A 10,288-nucleotide genomic window follows, 5' to 3' on the forward strand; every position below is an offset into this window, starting at 1 on the left:
CGCATAATGGAATCCCAAGCATTCCACGGAACATCTGTAGTTTCTTTTATCCAATCCACTAGCATTTTTGAGTCAACCTCAATTTCCAGCCTGCTGTATCCATTTTCCTTACACCAAGCAATTCCAATTTCAACAGCTAACACTTCTGCCATATTATTAGTTGTCACACCTTAATTCCACTAGGGTGTGATGGGCACCCGGCCCCACATCCAGAGCCGAGCGAACCCACAGACCTTCGGGACACACAAAATCTTGTTAGACTTTTAAAATCAAATAAAGATAAAATACATAATAACTTCTCAAAATATTCTTTTCGATATTTTCCAAATCAAACAGAATTTGTGATCATATAGAATTTAATGCATAAGACAGGATGGCATATCGGCTGACGAAGCCGCTTACACAACTGACATACTATACCCACGACTCTGTCTGCAAAGTCTCTAACATCAATCCAGAAGAAGCACACATACAAACTCTGACTCGGTGGCACCCCAGGAACAAATGGAGCTTGCCAACTCTGCCGGAACATCCTCTATAATAACTCCACATCATCTGGGTATACCTGCGCGGCATGAAACGCAGCCCCCGAAGAAAAGGGGGTCAGTACGGAATATGTACTGAGTATGTAAAGCATGAAGTATAATAAACAGAATCATAACCGGAACAGGAAGTACAGAAAATGAGTGCAATAATCAGAATATCAGAAATGCTTACTCATATAACATAGATAATGCATGTCAAAACATATGCCATATCCGGCCCCATTATGGGACTCGGTGAACAGAACGTGGTCGCCACCCCGTCACTGGCGCCATAACACATCATACTCCAGAGTAGGGAATAGCTCCGTAACATATCATATCAGAATGTGCACATATCATAACATATCAGATGGTCATATCATATCATATCATATCGTAACATATCATAATATATGTACATGGCACAGCATACTCCACAACCCATGTACAGATATTCCTGCCCCCTCACATCGAGGCACGGCGAACAATGCAGTGGAATACGCGTGATAACATATCCTGGCCCGGGCTCAGTGAAGGAAGCATTGAGGCATCTATGAGTAGAGTAGTGGGAAACTATATGCATCATAAAACATTTGAAAAAACTCGACAAAGTAATCCGAACGATAGGCCATTTAGAAAAGAAATCAAACGGTAGTCATAATACGTACCTTTCGGATGATACAATGGATTATGTCAAAACAAAAATTCTGAGTTCGTTTGTACATGTCAAAATATATCATAGGTCTCCATAGAATAGTTAAAACAATTTTCGATGATAATCGGAATAATAGTCAAAAGTTTCCTTTGAATGTCGCTCGAAAATAAGTCTAATAGAACCATATGGAAAGGGTTAGGGAAAAGTGGGCCCACCTCGGGTCAAGCGGAGGTGGCGTACATAAGTTACGAACCTTAGGCTTTATGGATTCATTTGCAACAAGTTTCGGGGCATTCCGAATTTATTTGTGGAAGTTATGGACGTTTTATGACGCAAGACTCTTTTAGAAGTAAAAGTGTTCAAACATATTTTTTTTTCCAACAAAACATGGGTTCATAATTCAATTACATTGAATGTTTAAGGGCCGAATCTAAGCTCGGATTTCTAGGAATGGAGTTTCCCCCGAGGCTCGTGTCATAACCTACTATGACTAAGACATGCTAAAGAAAGAAAAGGTAGGGCTTTACATACCTTATTTGCTTTTTACGCTTGTCCAAACTCAAATCCCGTTTCCTCCGAAATCTACAATTGGTCACAATTACCAAATATTAATTATAAGCCTTTAGGAATTCAATCTTAAATCCATACTTGTCTACAGAAATTTGGGCAGCATCTCCCCTATAAATTCAACATCCCCGAGAATTCAACTCGGCCAAAAATACAACAAAAAACCCGAGAATTTAACTCGGCCACAATATCAACAACAACACCCACCATTATTCATAATATTTCCAGCTCCAAAATATTCCATAGAATAGCCCACACATTATTTTCCAAATTTTCCAACCAACCAATTCGCGATATAACTATTTCATAATTTTTATTTCCGTAACGAAGTCAAAATTAATACTAACAACATCAATAGCAACATCCTCCACATTCTACAAGTTAACTACATTTATTTTCATCCAAAATTCTCTTCAAATCTCATTCCATAATTCACAATACCAACGGACGAATTTATATCGCTATTTTTCCCGTTCTAATCCGTTAAAACTTTAAATAAACTTGTTAGCAATGAAAATGAGCCTTATCCATACCTTAAGAATTCGGCCACCACGTTATCACCCCCCTCCTTGGTTGATTTTTAACTCAAATTGAAGACAATGCACCGTACAACACTTTTTCCTTCATGGGCTTCGGGATTCGGGGCTCGGATTTTGGTCAAAATTGATTTTTCTTCTCCAAAGCTTTTTTTTTTTCTCTCTATCTCCAGAATTTTCTGGTTGTTCCAGTTCTGAAAATGAGGAGGGAAGTGCTGAAATATCACTTATATAACATGGGTCATGGGCCTAACCCGGTTGGGCCCGAGTTGGGCCTAGCCCACTGACCTTCCGGACTTAAAACGTTCATATCTCCTTGTCCAGACGTCACCTTGGAGCCCACGACCTATGGTTGGAAAGCTAATTCAATTATCTACAACTTCTATTTCTTGATATGTTTCCAAATTCCAAACTTATAATACCGTTTTTGCCCCTCGAAGTCAGCTCACCCGAAAACGTTTTCTTAAAAATATTCGTTTGGAGGGCTTCTACTTTGATTTGACCCAAGGGTCCTTCGTGAGTTGTGTTTAACTTCACATATGTGATTCATATAACTTTTCAGATGTTCCAAAAAAAATCTCGATGTGTGGGCCCCACCTCAGCTTACAAATAATCCGACGTTCAAAATACGGGATACAACACTATCAACGTGAGTTTAAATTATGTAGCAACAACATGATTGTCAATTCAATTTTTTTTTGAGGAACCTATCTTCCGAAACAACTTCACCACGTTGTAGAGGACCTTTAAATTAGTAGGAATACCACAAGAAAATAATTTTTGGGACAAGATTTCAAGGGGCAAAAATTTCATGGACATGGCCGAATGGCCTTCTTTTTTTTGCTCTTCTTTCTTTTGTTTTTCTCCTTCTAAGTTTTCTTGAATGTTCTAAGTGTTGGATGACTACTAAATGGTCCCTTTTATTAATTCATCACATGGATGAATTCACTTGGGCTTGGGTCCTTTTCATGGACCATGGCCGGCCACCCCAACTAATTGGGCCTCTCTTGTTCTTTTTTTTTTTTTTTTTTTTTGGTTTTTCCAAGCCCAATTACCTATGGTTCATTTTTGTAATTCATGAAACTAATTTCCGAAATTCCAATTTTTGCCCTTAGCCATTTCCAATATTTCCACATCCCAAATTTTTCATAACCCACTTATGTATCAAACAAGTTCAAAATATAGTCTTGTTCTTAACTTGTTGCAATTATCTCAAAGCGTTCAAATGTGCAAAAATACGGGTTATAACATTAGTAATATGGCCAAGGAATTTCCCATATGCAGTAACTAAATTTCCTTGCTCATTTCTAATGACGCCCCCAGCTCCACTAGGCCCTGGATTTCCCTTTGCAGAGCCATCAGAATTCAGTTTTACAAATCCAGCCTTAGGTCTTTCCCATTTCACCATTATGTGGTTAAACTTCTGTGTAACTTTATCCTTCATCTGAAATAATTCTTCTCCTTTCAGGTATGGACTGATCATCGTGTACTGCTTGTGAACTATCATAGCAACTTGTGTATTGATGTTGTATATGATGTTGTTTAAATCCATCTTTTTGTTCTCATATCTCTGCTTGCATCTTGATTTCCAAATCTGTCAAATAATAATCCCTGGAAGAATTTGTAGTAGCATTTATGTTGCCTGTTATGTCATCAGAAAAAATTAGAGGGTTACAACAAAACAGAGGTTAGATCCCTAAACCCCTGAAGCTTTTCTAATTAAATCCAGTATCTACAGGGAGAAAAATTAATAGGTCAGACTTTATTCACCTTAATTGTATCTTTGACTTACAGTTTTTTACTATAGTGATTGTAAATTTTACGCTGCACATATCGTTCGCAAAAATTTCTCTGTTTTTTTCCCTGTTTCGCAGCTCTTTTGACAGAGGTTTTTTTTTCTTTTCCAATAGTAATTGTAAAACTTGTCACTCACTACAAAATAAATATCAGAGGTTAAAAAGTTGCAATGTGGAGCGAATTGCACTTTCAACCTCCACAAATTACTTTTTTTTTTTTTTTGTAGTGGATACACAGGGATGTCCGAAGAAGTTCCCCTGTTTTCTCCTCTATTGCGCAAATCTTTTGACAGAGGTTGTTTTTGGCATTTTCCCCTCTGTCTATGCTTTGTATATTTGAAGATTATCAATAAAAGGGAGTGTCACTTATCGCGTGAATTATATAAAAAAAAATGTAAAACTTTACAACGACATGAAATCAAAGAATGTAAGGAGAATTATGATATTTTGCTTCTTTTTTTTTTTCTCTTTTTTTGAAAAGAAACTTTTTTACCTATACATCATTAATTATTCTTATGGCATTTTAGTAATGGATAATTCCCATTTTTTTCTATTAGAAAAATCCATAAAATTATCTTTGAATATAGCTATTCAGGTATTGTCTATATAAACTATTAAAAAGGGGGGGGGGGGGGGGAGGGGGGGTATGAATTAGTGACGGACAATTAAACACTAAAAATCTGTTGCTAATTCTATTGAATGATGAATTTGAGACGGATTATAAAAAAAAATCCTGCTAGGTATAGGCTACTTAGCGATAAACAACTGACGAATTTCATAGCTAGTTCCTACTTTTCTTTTAGTGAAACGTATTCTAATTTTGTCTACATATATGTGTGTGTTATGAACCAAGTTGTGACATGCATGTGCTATGATGGGTCACATATCTCATGTGCTCAGAGAAGAAACCGAGGAATAGATCCTAAAATTAGGGGTTTTTTGTGGTAATAAAAGGGAAAGGAAAAGTAAAAAAGTGGAAATAAACCCTACCTGGCTAGTCTAGTTTAACCATGGGCAGGTAATAATAAATTCATCAAAGATAAAGGTACAAAATAGAGTGAAAAGAGGAGGGTCCTCTTGAAAATATAGAAAAACAATAATTTGTCGTGGCCGTGAGAATCATCCTTTTGTATAATTTATTACTGTAATTTTTCCTTTTTTGTATAACACCTTTCTTTACTTCTTTTCTTATAATATTCATCTCAAAATTTCTCTTTCTTTATAAGAAATGACGATTTAATACTAGATACTATTGTCTCTCGGTCCAGTATCATGCATGGCAATAGGGTTTGACATAAAGGTAGAGATTTTCTTTTGCCATTTAAATAAAAGTTGAGTTTTGGCTCAACAAATGTTCACGGTAAGATAGGTATGTATACGATAATAAGAGAATGTAAAAAAATTGTTTGTGCTAAAACTGAATTAAGATTATTTGAAAAATAATTGTTCTAATTATGAAGAAGCTAATTAGTAAACAGAAAAATGTTGACAGATCAATATGAGTTGTTGAAATTTTGTTTAATGTAAAGAGTGAATTAAGATTTTAAGAAATAATGGATATAAATTTAAAGAAGAAAATTAAATATACACTTGACAGATTGATATGACTTGTAGAAACTTTGTTTTATGTTGCGAGAATTCAGCTTTTACAAAATAATGGTTATAAAATTAAAAAAGAAAATTAAATAGACACTTGACAGTTTGATGAACTGTTGAAATTTTGTTTTCAGTTGAGAGTGAATTCAAATTTTAAAAAATGATGGTTATAAATTTAAAGAATAAAATTAAATAAACACTTGACAGATCGACGTGGCCTATTGAAACTTTGTTATGTTATGAGTGAATTGAGATTTAAGAAAATAAATAATTCTAAATATATAGAAGAATTTTAATTGACAAATAACTATTGACAGATCGACATGATCAGAACAAAACTTGTATTTGGTTAATGCCCGTTTCTTTTATTCTATATATGACATTTCAAAATTTAAAAAATGTCCCGTTTCTTAATAGTAATGAATCAGATCGTAAAGTATCCATGCGCAGAAGATGAGTAATGATATCACTGTAGTTATTATAACATCTTTATCCGCGTTAATAATTATATTTCTTTTGACTTTTTTTGTTTCTGCAACAACATGTATATATTGAAAATAAGGGCAGCCCGGTGCACTAAGCTAGCCCCCGCTATACGCGGGGTTCTTGCGGCTTTGATAAAAAAATTTAATCGACTTTTGTCGGATCCGAACCCGCGAACTAAGGATTTCGCCATTTCGGCACACACTATATACACCCCTCCGCTCTACCAACTGAGCTAAGCATTAAATACAAAGAAGCGTGAAATCGAAGAAGAACAAGAGTTGTGATCCTTTTTTGTGCTAAAAAGAAACTTTCTAAACCTACACCATTAATAAACCTGTAAATTAAAAGATGCTCTAGTTACAGTGGCCATTTATTTCTAACTAAAATAGCTACAGAATATTGTTTTTCAAGAGTATAGTGAAAAAAAAAATGACAAACTACGATCTCGTTTTCATTGTTTAGTTGGAGTTGTTGGAATCACTAGACAAAGAAAAAGAGTTGCGTAAATTTTTGTGTTTGAATTAGGTTTAGGTTTTAGGGGCATATTTTGCATTTCAGCTAGCGCGCAATCAGGTTTTTTTCCTTTCATTTGTAACAATTTTTTTTTTAAAAAAAAATTCTACTACTTTTGTCTTTTTGTCTTTCAATAATTTGCTTTTAGAGGCCGTTAGGTTTATAATTAGTTATGGATGCATAGTCATAGAGTATAATGTAAAGATGTTTGATGCAGCAAATAATAATAATAAGAAGAAATTGGTGATGAATTATTATTGGTGGATTATTATACATATTTGAATAATAATGCGGGGACTGTTATGTAGAAATAGAAATTAAAGTAGGTTATTTGCCGGGTGAACCTTCCTTTATAAGACCCAATAGAAAAGCCAACTATATTAATTAATCCAACAAACACGGACTAATAACCAAATTGTAATCCTTATTGAACTAAACTGAATTGCAAAGGTTTAATCCATGCACAGAGTCGAGAGCATTTAAGAGTTCAAAGGGACATACCGACCAGCTAAAATAAAAATAGAAAAATAAGAAATTTCTAGCCACCACAAAATTTAAGTGGCCGGTTGTGTTGGATGTCCCACATCGGTGGAAATATAGTTCTTTACTCTCCTTATATAATTTGGGCAATTCTTATAGATGTGATTTTTTTTTTCTTATCATATGATATGATCTATTCTAATTCTTGATTTACTTGATCTTGAGCCCCGTTCACCTTTCAATTGGTCTAACCTTGGGCTGGTGGTGGTGGATATCCTACGATCCCCAGCTTTTGATTTAGCTTTGGGTGAGTTGGCCCATGGCCCTTCCCACATGCACCGAATATGTGAATGACACCACACACCTCACTAGCTAAAACTCGAGACATATATATAACACCACATGTTCGATAACAAAATCCCGATACGTGAATCAAACCATGCTCGTAATTGTATTTTTTTTTTCTTATCATATGATATGATCTATTCCAGTTCTTGATATTGGGCCCCGTTCACCTTTCAATTGGTCTAGTTGTGGGCTGGTGGTGCTGGATATCCTACGATCCCCAACTTTTGATTTAGCTTTGGGTGAGTTGGTCCATGGCCCTTCCCACACGCACCGAATATGTGAATGACACCACACACCTCACTAGCTAAAACTCGAGACATATATATAACACCACATGTTCGATAACAAAATCCCGATACGTGAATCAAACCATGCTCGTAATTGTATCTTTTTTTTTTCTTATCATATGATATGATCTATTCCAGTTCTTGATTTACTTGATATTGGGCCCCGTTCACCTTTCAATTGGTCTAGTTGTGGGCTGGTGGTGCTGGATATCCTACGATCCCCAACTTTTGATTTAGCTTTGGGATTGAATTGGCCCATGGTCCTCCCTACATGCACCGAATATGTGAATGACACCACATATCATATGATGTTATCTATTCTTTTTTTCTTATCATATGATATGATCTATTCCAGTTCTTGATTTACTTGATCTTGAGCCCCGTTCACCTTTCAATTGGTCTAACCGTGGGCTGGTGGTGGTGGATATCCTACGATCCCCAGCTTTTGATTTAGCTTTGGGATTGAGTTGGCCCATGGTCCTTCCCACATGCACCGAATATGTGAATGACACCACACACCTCACTAGCTAAAACTCGAGACATATATATAACACCACATGTTCGATAACAAAATCCCGATCAAACCATGCTCGTAATTGTATCTCGTGTGAGCCATGTATCACCACATTCTCAATAACTAAATCCGCATATACAATATGCTGAATATCCAAATCACTTTGATTTATGTAAAAGAATGTTTAACAACGTTAAACATGGTTCACTTTCATAATTTATAGTCGTCAAAGTCAACCCAAAAAGTCAATCATCGGACCGAACATGTTTTTTAGTTACCTGTAATTCAGTGAGTCCAAATATATAACTAGATGGCAAATCAACGGCGCCGTTCAATCATCGTAGTTCAATTCCTCACTTTTCTTAACAAGGAGTATATATAGGGCTCAAAACCATTAATTTCCAGGTAGACTATCACGTCTTAAGCAACATCATGATCACGAAAAAACTACAACAAAAAGGCCTTTTTTGACAATTATTTAATGACAATACACTGATTGCCGTTAATTCACTTAATAAAGTCAAATATTGTGGTTAATTGAACATTTGCCGCTAACAAACACATTTTTGTTGCAATTGAGTCAAAATTTTCATGGTTAAATATGTGCATTAAGATGATACATCGTCAATTTTAGCCACCATAATAATTGCTACTAAAACAAGTCTCTTTTTACTGACAATTATTGCATTTTTTATCGGCAATAACAAAAGCCGCAAAATATGTTTGCTATGACATTTCTAAGACATCTTTACCGGCAATAGCAATTGCGCTAAATAAATATCATTAAAAGTACTAAAAAAGTAATTACTTTTAGCGCCAATAAAACAGGTCTTTACTAGCATTTGGTATAAATGCTACTATAGATTTTAGCAACCTTGGATCTAATGACATTTAATCAATTGGCGGTAAATGTTTTAGCGGCAATGTAAAAGAAAAATGTATTGTCACTATAAAGGTCTCTTTTAATGTAGTGAAAGGCCTCCGCAATCGTGGAATCAAACCTTAGAGCCAACCCTGGCGATTGTAAGCCCCACCCGCAATCGCAAAATCCAAGCTGAAACCAATCAAGTCGTAATCGCAACCTTACTTCGCAATAGCGGCGCAGTTACGATGAGAATAATTAGGCGTTCCTGAACCTTCCTTATTAACTCCTTTTCATGATCGCGGCCTCCACGGTGCTATTGCGGTATTGCACCAAACGTCAGAAATTATGCACCAGCCATTGTTTCACACACACACACACAAAAAGAAAAGAAAAAAAAGAAGCACCAGCCACTGCTTCGAATCTCCACCTTGTTCGAAATTTGTCGAATCATGTTCAAATACTTCAGGTATTAATTAAACTCAAATCATATCAATAAATTACAAAAGTTAAAAGATTTTTATACAACTCTTTTCCAAAAATTGCTTGACACCTTTACTTTCCAAAACCTTAAATCTAAATTATTATTTTTTTCAAAACCATCCACCCAGCGTTTCACATCCCGTGGTGGAGGGTTTGACATAAACTCTTACCTCGTTATATAGCATAAAAGAGATAAATTACCAACAGAAGGAGGGGCACTTAAAGAAAAAACATGGATATTGCACTTGATCGGCATTTCATTATTAATTTCATCATGCGAGGTATTTTTGATATTAGCACATATTGTGAACAACTAATAAATAGTTTCTCTGTAAAAGACCTAAGGCATTGGTATCCTTTCCATATTAACTAGATGTGTATGTGGATTCGTTGAATAGCTACAACTATTACGAGAAAATTTCCTTGAAACAATTGTTATGGGTTTTATTTATGTAAACTATTTCATTACCTAGTTAATATTAGGGCTTTAATAACGATATTGTGCATTACTTTTAAATAACTAGCTGTTATATAAATTACAACTCTTTTTAAAAAATTCAATGAAATTACCAAATAACATAAAAACAGTTAACTTTTACTTATATACTCCATCTGTCCCTATTTACGCGGCACCTTTCGAA

At 35.2% G+C, this 10,288-nt stretch overlaps 1 long non-coding RNA gene across 1 annotated transcript; it reads right to left on the minus strand.

Annotated features, from left to right (window-relative positions):
- Positions 1-1,719: 1,719 nt before the first annotated feature.
- On the minus strand, positions 1,720-2,663 carry LOC132638309 (uncharacterized). The gene is made up of 2 exons (XR_009581667.1): positions 2,280-2,663; positions 1,720-1,761 (listed from the first exon to the last, which is right to left on the minus strand). It is a non-coding gene; the product is annotated as an uncharacterized LOC132638309 (long non-coding RNA).
- Positions 2,664-10,288: the final 7,625 nt, after the last annotated feature.

Source organism: Lycium barbarum, chromosome 4, assembly GCF_019175385.1.
Source record: "Lycium barbarum isolate Lr01 chromosome 4, ASM1917538v2, whole genome shotgun sequence".
NCBI lineage: Eukaryota > Viridiplantae > Streptophyta > Magnoliopsida > Solanales > Solanaceae > Lycium > Lycium barbarum.